Source organism: Schistocerca nitens, chromosome 5 (genome assembly GCF_023898315.1).
Source record: "Schistocerca nitens isolate TAMUIC-IGC-003100 chromosome 5, iqSchNite1.1, whole genome shotgun sequence".
NCBI lineage: Eukaryota > Metazoa > Arthropoda > Insecta > Orthoptera > Acrididae > Schistocerca > Schistocerca nitens.
The window spans coordinates 517,451,160-517,469,794 of NC_064618.1; positions in this window are offsets into that span (position 1 = coordinate 517,451,160).

Sequence of the window (18,635 nt, forward strand, 5' to 3'; positions counted from 1 at the left end):
CAGGAGACGCCCAACAGCGACATCCAACCGCTCTTTACGGCGCTCTGGGGGGACGTCCCCGATGAGGTGGTTTATGCATTCATACGTAACGTGCACGTTCCAGCCTCGCGTGTTAGTTGCCGCCGTCATTAACACAAATTGAAATTAACAACAACAACAACAAAACAATGAGAAGCAGTTTAGGCAGTAAAATGTTACATTTTACAGCAAAAAGAGAAACATACGCAGCGTAATACCCACAAAACGGTGTAGCCTATAAATTCACTAAGCAAAATATTTGATATCCCAACAGGCTGGCGGCTGGATCGAAGACTTCGTCCTAAACTGAACAGTCGTTCTTAACTTTTTCACTACCATCTTTTCACGAGTTTAAGATTAATGTATGGTTATTTTAATTATTGTAGTAGTGAGATGTAACAATACGAAAAAATAAACTGTCGGGAAAAATTCAACACAACCAAATAATTAATATAGAGTAATGATATTTTGATAATACATTTCTCTAGGTAACGTACGTAAATGAATAACATTGCAAGATCACTGGTTAATGTAAGCGCGAGATAAGCCACTGAAAATGTGAAATGCTGGTACATCAACAACCGGTGTAACCTACAGGCTGTTGAATTCAAACAGGCAGCCGGCCGCTGTGGCCAAGCGGTTCTAGGCTCTTTAGTCCGGAACCGCGCTGCTGCTACGGTCGCAGATTCGAATCCTGCCTCGGGCATGGATGTGTGTGACGTCCTTAGGTTTGTTACCTTTAAGTAGTTCTATGTCTCGGGGACTGATGACCTTCCGGCCGGGGTGGCCGAGCGGTTATAGGCGCTACAGTCTGGAACCGCGCGACTGCTACGGTCGCAGGTTCGAATCCTGCCTCGGGCATGGATGTGTGTGATGTCCTTAGGTTAGTTAGGTTTAAGTAGTTCTAAGTTCTAGGGGACTGATGACCTCAGAAGTTAAGTCCCATAGTGCTCAGAGCCATTTGAACCATTTGAACTGATGACCTCAGATGTTAAGTCCCATAGCGCTTAGAGCCATTTGAACCATCAAACAGGCAAACGTGCATGCACTGTGTTGTCCAGGTGCCGGATATCAGTCTGTGGGACGGAGCTCCATGCCTGTTGCACTTGGTCGGTCAATCCAGGGACGGTTAACGCTGGTTGTGGATAATGCTGGACTTGTCGTAAGATGACATCCCAGACGTGCTCGACTGCATACAGATCTGGTGATCGAGTAGGCTAAGGCAACGTGTCGACACTCTGTAGAGCTTGTTGGGTTACACGATGACATGTGCCCGAGTGTTATCCTGTTGGAAAACACCCCCTGTAATGCTATTCAAGAGTGGAAGCACAACAGATCGAATCGCTAGATTGACGTACAAATTTGGATCCATGGTGCGTGGGGTAACTACGTGAGTTCTCCTGCTGTCATATGAAATCGCACCCAGAGCATAACTCCAGGTGTCGGTCCAGTGAGTCTAGCACACAAACAGGTTGGTTCCAGGCCCTCAACTGGCCTCGTTCAAACAACATACGGCCATCACTGGCACCGAGGCAGAACCAGATTTCATCACAAAACGCAACAGAGCTTCAAGCTGCACTTCAATGAGCTTTTGCTTGACACCACTGAAGTCGAAAATGGCGGTGGTTTGTGGTCAGTGGAACGCACGCTACATGGCGTCTGGCTCGAAACTGATCTTGAACCAATTCGTAATAGTTCGTTGGGTCACTGTGGTGCCAACTGCTGCTCAAATTTCTGCCCAAGATTCAGTAGCAATTATTTACAGTGGGTTCATTCCTGCGTAGTCATTCTGCAACATCGCAGAAAGAACATCCAGCTTCTCGTGGCCCTTTTACAAGACGTCGCTCAAACTGATGAGGTGTTCATAATGGCGTCTTTGTCGCCTAACATCAACTCACCATGTCCAATCTCAATGGCAACTAACGCTCACGACCGACACAGCATGTATCTAAAGCAAACCTGATTTGCATCCTCATACTGGAGCTACTAGCGCCTGTCTTAAGCGACTGATGAGAAATTTGAATAGACATCATCTTTCAGTTGTATAACACGTCTACCAACTTAAGTTTATGTCGCACAACTCCTTCATGGTGTTGCCATTTTTGTCCGTCAATGTATTTCTTGCCATTTCGTTTACACCCATGGTGAGGGATAAGACATACAGTGTTACTCATAAGTACCTCCAGGTTTTCCGGAAGACGAATCCGCAAAAACTATTAATCATACAGTAAACAGTCACACATCAGCGGATAGAGAATCTCTACAAGTTTTAAGTAACAGTACAGGTGCTTAGTATTGGTACCCTCTATGACGCGAAAAACGTCAGTACGTCAGTTCATTGACGCAAATTGTCGGAGAAGGCGTGAAAGCAGTCCGTATTGCAAATCTGTTCATTGGGTTGCCTATCCATAGGGGAGAAGAAAGTCGATGTTATAAGTATGGAACAGAGGTTTAACAATGAAACTTGGAAGACAGAACAATCTACATGTGCAGTTAGTAATTATAAGAATTCTGCCAACCATTAGCAGGCTTCCCTTCGCCATTGGAACACTGATACATAGCAATATCGTGGGGCAGATAGTCTCAATGGTAGTGAATGGGTTAATAGGAAGCTATCATCAGCTTCGAAGGTAGCGTCTCTTCAGTCTGGAACCGCGCGACCGCTACGGTCGCAGGTCCGAATCCTGCCTCGGGCATGGCTGTATGTAGTGTTCTTAGGTTAGTTAGGTTTAAGTAGTTCTAAGTTCTAGGGGACTGATGACCTCAGCAGTTAAGTCCCATAGTGTTCAGAGCCATTTCATTTTTGAAGGTAGCGTCTGGCGTACCTCAGGATGGTGTTGTAGGACAGCTGCTGTTCGCGATGTATGCAGAGTGACTTTCCAATCTGAAGGGAAAATTAAACATGTTGATAATTCTGAAAGGAATAAAATAATTTTTATCTTTTTTCACGCGAACGAGTATTTACATAACTATAGTTGCATCTCTATGGCTCACAAACGATCATTCCAAAGAACATGAAAATGTCTACATGAAACGTAAATTTATCTTACTACATTCTTGAGTCTCTCCCGGCGTATTTGATAATCAAAATATCCACGGGTGTACTGCCGGTCTACAGTGTCCAACGTTGGACACAGTAGACCGGCAGTACATCCGTGGATGTTTTGATTATCTTAATACAGTCCGCCCCTGGTAGCTGAGTGGTCTGCGCGACGGAATGTCATACCAACTCCAAAGACTTGCACCAGGCGAACGGTCTACCTAACGGGAGGTCCTAGCCAAACGGCATTTCCATCTCAGTACAGGGTGATTCAAAATGAATGGGACAAAAAGAAAGTATCCATGTGACTACAGTAACAACACTGTTTCAGTAAAACACATATAGAATGAAAGGTTAACTGTCATAGTTTAATATGGCGCCAATAAAACAATGGAAATCCGCCGTTATTGTTCATCGCTGTCGTTAGTATTCAATATGGTGGCGTCCGCTATACAACCGTCGCATTGTGTTGTACGAGGCCTGTTCAGAAGGTACGTGCGATCGGTCGCGATATGTAAACTACAGTGAAAATCAAAAATGTTCTATTTGCAACCGTTAGCTAGACCTTACAGCTACTTCTCTTGGAGACACTGTATTCTTGCACAACTGGATCAATGGGGATTTCGTGGCCGCCTCCCCATTTTCATTCGGTCTTTCCTGTCTCAGAGGTTTTTTCGGACCCGCGTTGGTAACACACTGTCTGATCGCTTTGAGCAAGAGAACGGTGTCCCCCAGGGCAGTGTTTTAAGCGTTACCCTCTTTGCCATAGCCATCAACAGTATAACGTCTACAGTGAGGAGTCCAGTACAGTGCTCCTTATTTGTGGACGACTTTGCTGTTTTCTGTTCCTCCTCCAGTGTTGCAAACGTGAGCCGTCAGTTGCAGCTAAAAGTGCGGCGGTTAGAGGAGTGGGCTGCAAAGACGGGTTTTCGGTTTTCTGCCGAAAAGTGTGTTTGTGTTCATTTTAATCGTTCTCGTCATCTTTTCACTTTGCCTGCCTTGCATATGGGGGATACTGTCCTACGTTTTAGAGACACAGTGCGGTTTCTGGGCCTAATTTTTGACTCCAGGTTGTCATGGCTGCCACACCTACTTGACTTGAAAGCCAGAACGCTGAAGGCACTGAACATCCTCAAGTGCCTCAGCCACAGGTCTTGGGGCGCGGACAGGGCGCGTCTCCTACATTTTTATGGAGCTTTTGTGCGTTCACGGCTGGACTATGGGTGCACAGTATATGGGTCAGCGAGGCCATCTTATTTGCGGATCCTTGACGCTATTCACCATGCTGGGATCCGACTGGCCACGGGTGCTTATCGGACCAGTCCCGTACCCAGCCTCTGTGCTGAGTCTGGCGAACCGCCACTTACCATCCGGCGGCAGCTCCTGCTGGTGCGCCAGGCTTGTAAGTTTCTTGCAGCTCCCAGATCGCCTGCTCACCATCTTGTTGCCCATCCACATCTGGACCGCCTTTTTTCCCGCCGTCCCCGGGGTACGTTGCCGTTTGGAATCCGTGTGCAACGTGTACTAGAGTCCCTCGGTGTGGAGTCTGTACAACCCCAAATCCAAGGTTTTAACCGCCTGCCACCCTGGTTACTGAAGAAGCCCGGAGTGATTTTAGATTTATTGCAGTACAAGAGAGATTGCACTCCTGCCACCGTTTTTAATGCAGCATTTTCTGCCATTTCATCTGAGCACCACGACTATGTAGCTGTTTTTACGGATGGGTCGAAACAAGGGGATTCTGTTGGTTGCTCAGTTGTTTTTCCATATCGTGTCCTCAAGGTCCGACTGCCTCAGCCTTTTACTGTCTTTGATGCAGAATTGTTTGCGATCTTGCGGGCACTGGAGCACATGAGACATTCTTCCTCTCCTAAATTTCTTGTCTGTTCCGATTCACTCGGTGCCCTTCACTCATTGCAACGTTTGTATGCGGCAGACAAAATTGTCCAGACCATCCAGGATGCCCTCCTCCGACTACAGCGACTGGGGAAAGTTGTAGCTTTCTGCTGGGTTCCGGGGCATGTTGGCATTGCTGGGAATGAAAGGGCAGATCTCGCAGCCAAGGAGGCGTGTCTCGCCCCACAAGTATCTCAGTGTGCTATCCCCTTGCACGCACTCACCTCGCTGTTGAGCTCACGGGTCATGCGTCGGTGGGAGGATGAGTGGCTGGAAGTGACTGACAATAAGCTCCGTATAGTCAAGCCCACAACGCGTGTGTGGTGTACTTCCTTTCAGCCCCATCGACGGGACGAGGTTCTCCTCACTCGGCTTCGAATAGGCCACGGCCCTATGACGCATGGCTTCCTTCTCCGGCGAGAAGACCCTCCAATGTGTGGTGCTTGCGGCGTCCAGGTCACTGTGCACAACGTTTTATTGGACTGCGTTTTATTTTCTGACCAGCGGGTCGCGGTTGACTTGCCAGCGGACCTGCCATCTCTTTTAGGCAACACTCCGACGAATGTGGCTAAAGTTTTAAAGTTCTGTGCCCTGTCAAATGTTTTTACAAAGATTTTAGGGAAAGGATTTTAATTTGCTCACTGTGTGACAAGCTCGCCCATATTTTATGTAAGTGGCCAGCCAACAACAATTTCCTGTGACATTCTTGTTGCTATGTTTCCCCTTTCCTTAGGTTTTACTTTCTTATGTAGCATTTTCCTTCTTTTCCTGCTTTCTTTGAGTGTGTGCTTTAGTTTTCTTAGGTCTGTCCACATTCGTTCCTTTTAATGTGTGTCAGGGCGCTGATGACCTCGATGTTGAGCGCCCATAAGCCCCAACACACCACCACCACCATCTGCATAGTCGCTACTCCGACTGAGACAATTGTCGTAGCGTTGCGCTAATGTTGTGTGAAAAAGGAAATGTACGATAGTTACGTTGTGTGGGATGCATGAAATCAGGCGAAATCTCTCACAAACACTCATTCTTGGCGGAAGACACTACGACGTCTGTTCGGAAAGTAAGGTCCGATCGGTCGCGAAACGAAAATCATAGTGAAAATCAAAAATTTTTTGTTTGCAATAGTTAGCCGCACCTTCCAGCTACCTCTCTAAATAGTCGCCGCTCCGACTTAGATATCTGTCGTGGCGTCGTACAAACGTTCCTGTACCCTCGCCCCAGAAAGCAGCCGTCTGTGCTTTCCGCCAATTCTCTACACTGGTCTGCTTTCGTTGTTTATGCCAATTATGTTGTCTTCGTAGCCAGCAGTTCATGTGAGCAGAGATGAACAACGGAGACAGCCAATTAAGTGCTGTATTGTGGGTGATCAAACACTTCCCATCGAAACGCTGCAGGAGCGTCTTCATTGCCCCTGAAGAATGCGGCTGAAAATTGTCTTGAACGCATGACATTTTTGTTACATAGGCTGCATAGCTTCAGGCGAAATCTCTCACCAGATCCACGTACTTGGTGGGAGGCACTATTGTTTTAGGCATTTCTACGTGATCACTTTGCGCTCTGAACTAAAAGAGCTACGTGAAGCGATCGACAGGCACACTAAAGACACTGCTCCACATACCTGTGCAAAGTTCCATCGGATTTTCACAGTGGTTTCCATTTCCCTGCCTAATCGGACCTTACTTTCGGAATATGCCTCGCATTTTCTAAGTGTCCTGACGTGTTCACCGTGCGCAAAGAATTGTAAAGAGCAACGTGACGCGATCGACGGGCGTACTAGAGACACTATCCAAAACACCTACGTACAACTTCATGGGATTTTCAATGTGGTTTAGATTTCGCGATCGATCGGACCATACTTTCCGAACAGCCCTCGTAAAATCCGTAAAAATATCATCAATAATCGTTGTTCAAAGACATTTTCGGGACCAAGTTTGGTAAACTGCCGCCACCGTCAGGACGTTGCTAGATGGGCACAGTAGTTCGAGGAGACAGGATGGCCGTCCGTCGAGAATGTCTAACGTCCTCTCACGGTAGTTATGACCCGTCCATACCACTTGCCATGCACGAGGACATCTGACAGTACTAAAGTCCCTCTGAACCCAGTGCCTGCTGAAGCAAAGCAAGCGCTGTATCATATGTGAGATACAGAGGCGAGCGAGTGTGCCTGGACTTTCCCCAATTCACTTCCTGTAGCGCCACGTCACCTTAAAGCGTCTACGCGTAGCGCGCAAGTATTGTACCAAAATTAAGTATCAAATTAAAAATCAAAATTTACGTTTAAGACTTTGTTAAAATATAGTTTAGTGCCATAATGTTTCAAATATCAAGTCTTCATGTTCTAGACCTAACAGTTTACGTGAAAATGCCGTTTTAAGAGAAAAATAAGTGGCGCTAAATAATAAAGCTAGAAAGCCAGAATTTCGGCAGAAGGTGCCTTTAGAACTCATAAATAAGTGGTGCAGGTTTCAAAACCATAGAACAAAAATTGAAGCCAGAATGCACGTTCTAGAAAAAATCAGAGGCGCTCAGAAACATCAAAATTTGTTTTATGCTTCAGTTCACCCCAAAAATAATAACTGAGAGACCACGTTAAGCTACCTCTTATTATTTTGAGTGCTTAAGTAAAAACCAATTATGTAACTAAAATGTACGCAATTGTTGTGGATTAAGTACCTGTAATTTTAATGATAGAGAATTTTGGTTAAAGTGGATGGTAAAACATACCAAATGATAGAGCTATACCAAAATTCAGAGTTGTAGTATTAATAACAGCCAATGCAAGTTCTAGTAAAGATATGGTTCAGAGGTAACTACCTACCGTTAGTTCCACTATAAAAATTCTAGAAGCAAAGCTTACATTGAAGCGAGCTGAAACTTTTTCTGTGCTTTCAAACAACTTCATTGAATACAAGTAAAAAATTAAGAAGTTTCTGAAGTAATTTGTTATTTAAGATTATGTGCCCGAGATAGCGGTCGTTCGGAGGCTGCTGCAGTATGCAGATAGCCGTAGACAACAGATGTTCCCTCGCCTGTCCGCTCCGGCACGTACATAAATACAGCCAGAGGGGCAGTAGTAAGACTCACTTCGCACTCAGCCACGGTAACATCCACGTCTGTTAAACGTCGGATCGCGCTCTGCCCGGATGACGTCGGAGCCGAGCTGTGACAAAGCGCGTATTTTGCGGTACGGTAATAACGGATAGTGAACTCGCGAGGACTGTACACCGTCCTGAATCGCTTAAAATTCACCAAAATAACTGTTAGTGTGCCGTCCGTGTGAATTACAATTCCGCGTGGCAAGTGCTGACTTTATTTCCACTTTTGTGGCGAGCATTAACTTTGAACATTTACTGCAAACTTTCAGCTGAGTATTATTTAGTCAGGGCGAAATCTGGTAGGAACGTACCGTAGAGGTCGCCTCTGAACTGCTAAATGTGCGATTAGAATAGAAAGACTTGTTTTCAATCGAAAATAGTGCCGCGCGCGATTAGCCGAGCGGTCTAAGGTGCTGCAGTCATGGACTGTGCGGCTGGTCCCGGAGGAGGTTCGTGTCCTTCCTCGGGCATGATTGTGTGTGTTCGTCCTTAGGATAACTTAGGTTAAATAGTGTGTAAGCTTAGGGACTGATGACCTTAGCAGTTAAGTCCCATAAGATTTCACACACATTTGAACATTTTTTTTTGAAAATAGTGAATTTCCTAGTGATGTACGTGAGAAACTTTACGAAATACAATTTTTAACTGAAACTATATACACTCCTGGAAATGGAAAAAAGAACACATTGACACCGGTGTGTCAGACCCACCATACTTGCTCCGGACACTGCGAGAGGGCTGTACAAGCAATGATCACACGCACGGCACAGCGGACACACCAGGAACCGCGGTGTTGGCCGTCGAATGGCGCTAGCTGCGCAGCATTTGTACACCGCCGCCGTCAGTATCAGCCAGTTTGCCGTGGCATACGGATCTCCATCGCAGTCTTTAACACTGGTAGCACGCCGCGACAGCGTGGACGTGAACCGTATGTGCAGTTGACGGACTTTGAGCGAGGGCGTATAGTGGGCATGCGGGAGGCCGGGTGGACGTACCGCCGAATTGCTCAACACGTGGGGCGTAAAGTCTCCACAGTACATCGATGTTGTCGCCAGTAGTCGGCGGAAGGTGCACGTGCCCGTCGACCTGGAACCGGACCGCAGCGACGCACGGATGCACGCCAAGACCGTAGGATCCTACGCAGTGCCGTAGGGGACCGCACCGCCACTTCCCAGCAAATTAGGGACACTGTTGCTCCTGGGGTATCGGCGAGGACCATTCGCAACCGTCTCCATGAAGCTGGGCTACGGTCCCACACACCGTTAGGCCGTCTTCCGCTCACGCCCCAACATCGTGCAGCCCGCCTCCAGTGGTGTCGCGACAGGCGTGAATGGAGGGACGAATGGAGACGTGTCGTCTTCATCGATGAGAGTCGCTTCTGCCTTGGTGCCAATGATGGTCGTATGCGTGTTTGGCGCCGTGCAGGTGAGCGCCACAATCAGGACTGCATACGACCGAGGCACACAGGGCCAACACCCGGCATCATGGTGTGGGGAGCGATCTCCTACACTGGCCGTACACCACTGGTGATCGTCGAGGGGACACTGAATAGTGCACGGTACATCCAAACCGTCATTGAACCCATCGTTCTACCATTCCTAGACCGGCAAGGGAACTTGCTGTTCCAACAGGACAATGCACGTCCGCATGTATCCCGTGCCACCCAACGTGCTCTACAAGGTGTAAGTCAACTACCCTGGCCAGCAAGATCTCCGGATCTGTCCCCCATTGAGCATGTTTGGGACTGGATGAAGCGTCGTCTCACGCGGTCTGCAAGTCCAGCACGAACGCTGGTCCAACTGAGGCGCCAGGTGGAAATGGCATGGCAAGCCGTTCCACAGGACTACATCCAGCATCTCTACGATCGTCTCCATGGGAGAATAGCAGCCTGCATTGCTGCGAAAGGTGGATATACACTGTACTAGTGCCGACATTGTGCATGCTCTGTTGCCTGTGTCTATGTGCCTGTGGTTCTGTCAGTGTGATCATGTGATGTATCTGACCCCAGGAATGTGTCAATAAAGTTTCCCCTTCCTGGGACAATGAATTCACGGTGTTCTTATTTCAATTTCCAGGAGTGTACTTTTATTTAAATCGTAGTCCTGATCCCGCAAAGAAATAGGGGAATAGAAACTTTTCTTTTAGTGGGCTGTACCAGAATGTGGCCGTGTAGACTGGAAACTAAGGTCAGTACGTTTCCCTTCACCTTCTGGCTGACCACTAAATTAGTTGCCAGGTTCGCTTGAGTAAGACGGCGTATAAAACTTATACGAACCAATATAAAACAAAATTATTTCAACCCGCCGCCAAAAAGCAATTTACCTTCCAAAATACTACAGTCACACTGCTTCAGTATGCCCTATTGTCTATGCTATTTTAGCTGGACAATAACGTACATTTACCGATACCTTTCTCGACTTTTAAGCCCTATGAAGACAGACGCGATACGTTGCCAGCACGGACACGCGGGAATGAAAAGAAAATACGTAACATAATTCCAATCTCCAATAGAACTGAAGTGCACACACAAGCTAGTGAATCCCTTACTGACCGCCTAAGCAAACGCGATATCTACTGTGCTTTGTCGGCGGCTGCTGTGGTCGACAGTGGCGCATGATGACAGCAGCGCGTCGACGTTGTGCGGACCTGTAGACCTCAATACTATTCTAGCCTTGACTATATCAGCAGTCGGAAACTGCCCTGAGTTCTCGTGAGGCGAAAAATTATGTTTTTCCCTAGCTAAACTATTGCCAATGTCCACTCGCTCCTACTTAGCGACGTGTGCACCTCTGTTCTCTTTTAATTGTTCCGCAGGACGTAACTAATTCGGGCCAAAATCTATAATCTCCACTTCGGAGATGTTACGAGATTTTCAAACCTCAAAGTGACTATTAACGTGCAAAATAGGGAAAGCTTGTTAGTATCGAGTTCTTGTCGCTCACGTATGAATGATTACTCTCCGTACGATGCAAATTAGTATCACTTTACTTGAAGTAGGGTATGCGTAGTATCAAAGTACAAGAAGAATATCATAATTCCAATCCCAAAGAAAGCAGGTGTTGACAGATGTGAAAATTACCGAACTATCAGTTTAATAAGTCACAGCTGCAAAATACTAACGCGAATTCTTTATAAACGAATGGAAAAACTGGTAGAAGCCGACCTCGGGGAAGATCAGTTTGGATTCCGTAGAAATGGTGGAACACGTCAGGCAATACTGACCTTACGACTTATCTTAGAAGAAAGATTAAGGAAAGGCAAACATACGTTTCTAGCATTTGTAGACCTAGAGAAAGCTTTTGACAATGTTGACTGGAATACTCTCTTTCAAATTCTAAAGGTGTCATGGGTAAAATACAGGGAGCGAAAGGCTATTTACAATTTGTACAGAAACCAGATGGCAGTTATAAGAGTCGAGGGGCATGAAAGGCAAGCAGTGGTTGGGAAGGGGGTGAGACAGGGTTGTAGCCTCTCCCCGATGTTATTCAATCTGCATATTGAGCAAGCAGTAAAGGAAACGAAAGAAAAATTCGGAATAGGTATTAAAATCCAGGGAGAAGAAATAAAAACTTTGAGGTTCGCCGATGACATTGTAATTCTGTCAGAGACAGGAAAGGACTTGGAAGAGCAGTTGCACGGAATAGTGTCTTGAAAGGGAGATATAAGATGAACATCAACAAAAGCAAAACGAGGATAATGGAATGTAGTCGAATCAAGTCGGGTGATGCTGAGAGAATTAGATTGGGAAATGAGACACTTAAAGTAGTAAAGGTGTTTTGCTATTTGTGGAGAAAAATAACTGATGATGGTCGAAGTAGAGAGGATATAAAATGTAGACTGGCAATGGCAAGGAAAGCGTTTCTGAAGAAGAGGAATTAGTTAACATCGAGTATAGATTTAAGTGTCAGGAAGTCGTTTCTGAAAGTATTTGTACGGAGTGTAGCCATGTATGGAAGTGAAACATGGACGGTAAATAGTTTGGACAAGAAGAGAATAGAAACTTTCGAAATGTGGTGCTACAGAAGAATGCTGAAGATTAGATAGGTAGATCACATAACTAATGAGGAGGTATTGAATAGAATTGTGGAGAAGAGAAGTTTGTGGCACAACTTGGCAAGAAGAAGGGACCGGTTGGTAGGACATGGTCTGAGGCATCAGGGGATCACAAATGTAGCATTGGAGGGCAGCGTGGAGGGTAAAAATCGTGGGAGACCAAGAGATGAATACACTAAGCAGATTCAGAGTGATGTAGGTTGCAGTAAGTATTGGGACATGAAGAAGCTTGCACAGGATAGAGTAGCATGGAGAGCTGCATCAAACCAGTCTCAGGACTGAAAACCTCAACAACAACAACAACAGTATCAAACACCTCAGCTTGATGAGTAGATTACGTTTCTATATTTAAAATATAATGTTAAAGGGCAAAATCATACCGCTACCTTATAGATGAAGTAGTGGAAAAAAATCGTACATCTATGAAAGAAGCCCCAGAAACCCCACGCGTCGTGCCAGCAGAGAAGTGACGTGCCGCAGTCAACAGTTTGGCATGTGTAGGGAAAGCGTCTGCAGTTCACTGATTACAGAATTCAGATGTTTCAGGTGCTCAAAATTAGTCAGTAGATCAAAACGGAGAGATTTATGGTTGATTTTCAAGCGCGTACGGAGGTGGATGGTTTCGCAGACAGGTTTGTATTCTCTGACAATGCCGAATTTAGCTTAAGTGGCAAAGCGAACAAGCATAATTTGAGAATATGGCATACACAAAACCCGCATGCCTCTCTGGAACGTGAACGTGATTCTCCGAAACAAATTTTTTTTTGTCCCATAACGAACCGTCTTTGGCCCTTCCTTCTTCGCAAATCTACCGTTACAGGCATGACCTATCTCGACATGTTTTCTCTCTGATTGTTACCTCAGTTGATGGCAGAGGTACTTGACTATATTCTGCAGCAGGACGGAGCCCCGCCACGATGGCATATCCTCGTACATATGTCACATTTCAAGGAACATTTTCCACAGCGCTGGATTAGTCGTGCGGGTTCAGATTATGTATCGCTTATGTTGTGGTCCACCCCCACGACCCTCCACCCGTCCACAGGTTGCCCGAACTTACACCATAGGATTTTTTCTTTTGAGGATGCGAGCAGGACATGTTTTACGTATCCCCATTTCCGCAGCATTTACGGCAGTTACGGCACCAGTTAGGCGACGCGGTTAGCTCCATTGATCGGGCTACATTCGAACGCGTGTGGCTGCAAATGCTGTACCGGATGGATAGCTATCGAGTCACAAATTGACCCCAGATTGAACAGTTGTTTAATGTCCATAGTAACTGTGAGCGTTAATCTTTCAGTCTACATGCTTATTTCTGAAATCGTCTTTACAGTAGTCACAGGTATAATTTCCTTTTGTCCCATTGACTTTGGATCACTCTGTACAAAATTTTAGTGGAACTGCTTCGTCTAAGTGAAGCTCGTTCTTTTCAAAATGTACGAAAAGCTGCAGTAGTTAAATTAGCGGAAGAGGGTCGTAACTTTGGAACCACTATACCTGTTGAGGATTCGGCCAATAGCGCTGTTTAGCAGTGATACTTTCACTAGCACTCTCCTTACCGACACACGTCACATTTGCCACTATAAGTTAAGTTTTACTGTACGACTGTAGCCCCCAATAACGGCTAAATGTATTAAATACTATACACCACAGTTACACCTCTTTATGGCTATCGCTTGTTCAGTATGAATTACACTACAGGCGATCTTCCAATATTCATGTAGTTAGTATAATAACTGTGACCCTTCAAGCTTTCACAGTAAATAGTCTTCACAGGTTTGCCGGCGGATGTCGCCGCGCGGGGTGGCCGCGCGGTCTAGAGCGTCTTGTCACGGTCTAGGGCGTCTTGTCACGGTCCGCGAGGCTCCCCTCGTCGGAGGTTCGAGTCCTCCCTCGGTCATGTGTGTGTGTGTGTGTGTGTGTGTGTGTCGTCCTTAGCGTAAATTAGTTTAAGTTAGATTAAGTAGTGTGTAAGCTTACGGACCTGAGCAGTTTGGTCCCATAAGACCTTACTACAAATTTCCAATTCCGAATGACGTTGTGCAAATTCCACAATATTTCCAGAAGACTTGCTTTCATTAAGTGATTTAAGGTCAGTCGCACCTAGCCACCAGCGAGGTTGAACCAACTGAAGATGTCGGACAGTTGCTCCGAGGAAATATTGTGGGATTTGCACAGCGTCATCCGGCGGCACACCCGTGAAGACTATTTACAGTATAATAACTGCCGGTACCGACTCCGTCGTTACTCCAATCCCCTCCTCCTACTTGCTGTTGAGCCTTGGTGTCACGCACTAAAGGACAGAAGAGATAAGAGACAAACTGCAGATGACGAAACCATCTATCTAGACATTACGCTCCTCCTTTTGGTCACATAGTCAGGATGATGTCTCACCACTTGTCTCGATATGAGAGATACAGAGGTGTGAAAATTCTTATACACAAAGCGAAAAATTGGGAATTACCACTTTCCTTCACTAAAAAGCAATATATTCGTAATGTGTAATATACTTACTGCCTTGTTACATGTTTACACCAACTCTGAACGTCTTTGGCTTGATAACTTTAAAATCTTGATAACTTTAAAATCTCTGTCTATGAAACAGGGTTTGCCGCAGCTCGTGGTCTAGTGGCTATCCTTGCTGGATCACGGGGTCCCAGGTTCGATTCCGGGCCGGGTTGGGGATTTTGTCTGCCCGGGGACGGGGTGCTTGTGTTGTCCTCCTCATTCCATCATCATCATCATCATCATTCATAACAGTGGCTATACTGGACTGTGTAAAAAGTTGAACAGTGTAAAAGTTGCGACTTTGTAAGGGCGCTGATGATCGCGCAGTTGAGAGCCTCACAAACTCAACATCATCATCTATGAAACAGGGTTTAGTTAACACTGTTTCAGCAATTCAGTTGTTTATTGTGTGATGTTTGGTATGTTTTTGGTAACTTCTTAAGTAAATTTATTTCATCAGAAAGATGATTTAGAAATGTTTCAGGAATGACGCATCTTTAAAGAACAGCTTCAAAATGATTGTATCAGCTTTTCATATAGATATTAGAATTTTAGAGACTGTCTCCCTTCTGATTTTTAAGAGTATGGGCAGAAAAAGTGACTTTCAACCTAGGAAACCACTACTGTAAAAGTCTTACTACAAAGAAAACAATTTCTACAATGTTAGTAGTTAAAAGGCTACATATTTCACAGAAATTAGTAAGTCGTATAAGCCAGGCATTAAGTAATAGGCGCGACAACCATCCTATCCGATAAGGAAGTTGTGGACGAAATAGTTAATTGAGTACTAGAATTGAACACAAACGCATCCAAATTTCCAAAGGCATCCGGAGAGCGAACAAACAAGGTTATAAGAAGTGCCCTAAACAGTGTGGAGTACTTTCCGCAAAAAAGTTACTATCGCAGGTCTCCCTATACACTGGTCAAGAACGGCTAAGAAACAGACTCTGTCAGCCTAATTGTATGAAAAATCACCTTGGGGATGACTGAAGCACGATACAGGAACTAATTTTACAGCTTCTTAACGTCCTTTTAAATCATGTTTTTTTTTTTAGTAGAAGAATACAAATTTGAAAACTTCCGGCAGACAAACTGTGTGCCGGACCGGGACTCGAACCTGAGACCTTCGCTCGTTTCGAATCGTGGTCCGCCATATAGTTTTAGTCTGCGAGGGGGTTTTAGCTCGGTACGCCCTCCGCTCCAGAGGGAAAATGCGTTCTGAATATTCTTCCTTTAAGATACAGTACTAAAAAAATAGCGAGTTCTTGCATCCATTCTGATAACCACTTGAAACCTGAAGTCTTGTGTTCTCTGCATTAAAGAGTTCGTTTTTTGGATGAGTCCATTTTTTCTATATTTGGAGAAAGCAGCCAGTATGCAAGAAGAGATACAGATGGAGAATTGTCTGTGTAGGATGTCACTCGTACCAGGAAGGTTCTTCAATTGTGATGTGGGTTACCATTTCCGTAGATGGTACGCGTATTTTTGTGTTGTAATTCTTCAGTGCCTCAACAACAGTTTAAGAAGGTTTTCTGCTTAATTTAGAGGAGTGGTTTCCTGATGATTAGTTTGTTTTTACACCTTATGGTGCACAATTTCACAAAAACAAATCATTCACACAATTTGTGACTGCAAATTATGCGAAAACACTTTCGTGAGTTGCGAAAAGTTGTGGACCTAAGAGAGAATCTGCGGTCAATTTTGGAGGAGAAGGAAATCACCGTTACAATGAAGGTGCACCTCATTGGGAAGCACTCTGATGGAGAAATACAAAGTCTTTACCCAGTACTTATAGCAGGCAAGTCAAGGCGAACTAAATTGTTAGTTAAGATGAATCGCAAGAACACAACTTATTTTGCAATGTTAAACAATTAAATAACTATGTAACACAAAAACGTTCTCTTTGCAAAAAATATGGTTGAATCCAACAATTTTCCCTGCTCCTACATGGTCTATGGTATTTGATGTGATCTAGTTTCAGTAGGCCATATTTTACTCGAGTACGTTGTATATTAAAACGATCTGTCATATTGGAAGCACCAAAAGTAAGTGGCGACCTGTGCCCTATTTTACGAGGGGCGTTTGAAAAGTCCGTGCAAAGTCCCAGAGATGGCACCATCGGCACCGGCGCGTATCGAGGTCATGTTTAGTTAGTAGCATCTTTGGAAATAACGCACACCAAGTTTCAGCCATATTGGTCTATTTCTTTCTGTTTGGCATTCGTGTGAATCAAGGAGGTCGAGTGATTGTCAAAAAATGGACGAATAAGAATTTCGTGTGGTGATTAAAAATTACTTTATGAAAGGAAAAACACCTCAGAAGACTAAAGAGAAGCTTGGTAAACATTACGGTGACTCTGCACCTTCGATTAAAACAGTTTATAAGTGGTTTCAAAATTTTCGGAGTGGCCATATGGGCACAAGTGATGCCAAAAGTTCTGGACGCCCTGTGGAGGTTACGACTGCAGAAATCATTGATAAAATCCATGATATGGTGATGGATGACAGAAGAGTTAAGGTGCGTGAGAGTGCTAGAGCTGTGGGTATCTTGAATGAACGGGTACATAATATTTTGCAGAAACATTTGGACATGAGAAAGCTATCCGCAAGATGGGTTGCGCGATTGCTCACGCTTCTCCAAAAACGGAATCGTGTGAAGTATTGCAAGGATGGTTTGCAGCTGTTCAGGAAGAATCCGCAGGGCTTTAAGCGCCGTTTCGTCACTGTGGATTAAACGTGGATACATTACCATACTCCTGAGACCAAACAAGAATCTACACAATGGGTTATCAAGGGAGAATCTCCACCAAAAAAGGCGAAGACCATTCCTTCGGCCGTAAAGGTTATGGCGACTGTCTTTTTGGGTTCGCAAGGGATAATCCTCATCGACTATCTGGAAAAGGGTAAAACTATTACAGGTGCATATTATTCATCGTTATTGGACCGTTTTAAAACCGAGCTGCAAGAAAAACGCCGGCGAGTGAACCGCAGAAAAGTCATTTTCCATCACGACAATGCACCAGCACACACCTCAGCAGTTGTGGTCGAAAAATTATTGGAAATAGGATTCCAACTCGTTTCACATCCCCTCTATTCTCCAGACTTGGCTCCCGTGCACTGCTATTTGTTCCCCAATTTGAAGAAATGGCTGGCGGGACAAAGATTTTATTCAAACGAGAAGGTGATTGCAGCAACTAATAGCTATTTTTCAGACTTCGGCAATTCCTATTATTCGGAAGGGATCAACAAATTAGAACAGCGTTGGAGGAAGTGTATAAGTCTAAAAGGAGACTATGTCGAAAACTAAAAAAGGTTTACCCCAAACACGTAAGTAGCTTTTATTTTTCATGAACTTTTCAAACGCCCCTCGTAGCTGTCGACGTGACGTGGATGACAAATTTTTTGTACTTCTATATTTCAGCCTCATACTTAAGTATGTTGAAGCCATCTCGGCTACTGTACATCATATGACAAGCTTTGTGTGTTTGTATGTGTGTGTGTGTGTGTGTGTGTGTGTGTGTGTGTGTGTGTGTGTGTGTGTGTGTGTGTGCTCCCGCACGCTTTTGACCACATTGCGTTATATGTGTTTTAATATGGGCACTAGAGAGACTGTTGTCGAGTGCGTTAAATACAATCAGCGTCATCAACAGATTCCAGTAAGTCACATCGTACGGCAGAAGGTTGTAGGACTTACAAAACGGCTCTTAAAGCCCTCTGGAATATTATCTTTCGTGACTGTGTTCCACACTGTAAGAACGTCACTATCCTCACCGCTCTATACTGGCGTGGTGTGCAGATACTCTCGATCGTATGGCGTATTTAAAAATTATCTTCGTAATTAGGAACAGACGAATGTAGTGAGCAACAACTTAAAATGTGGCAGTTTTTTCCAATAAGACCATTTCTTCAATGTAGCGTAGAATACATTCTACCAGTAGCAGAAAAATACTGCACCAGTCCCTCACAATGGTAAGCACAAACGTAAATACAAAATTAAATATTACTTCAGGCTTTGACATTGCTGTA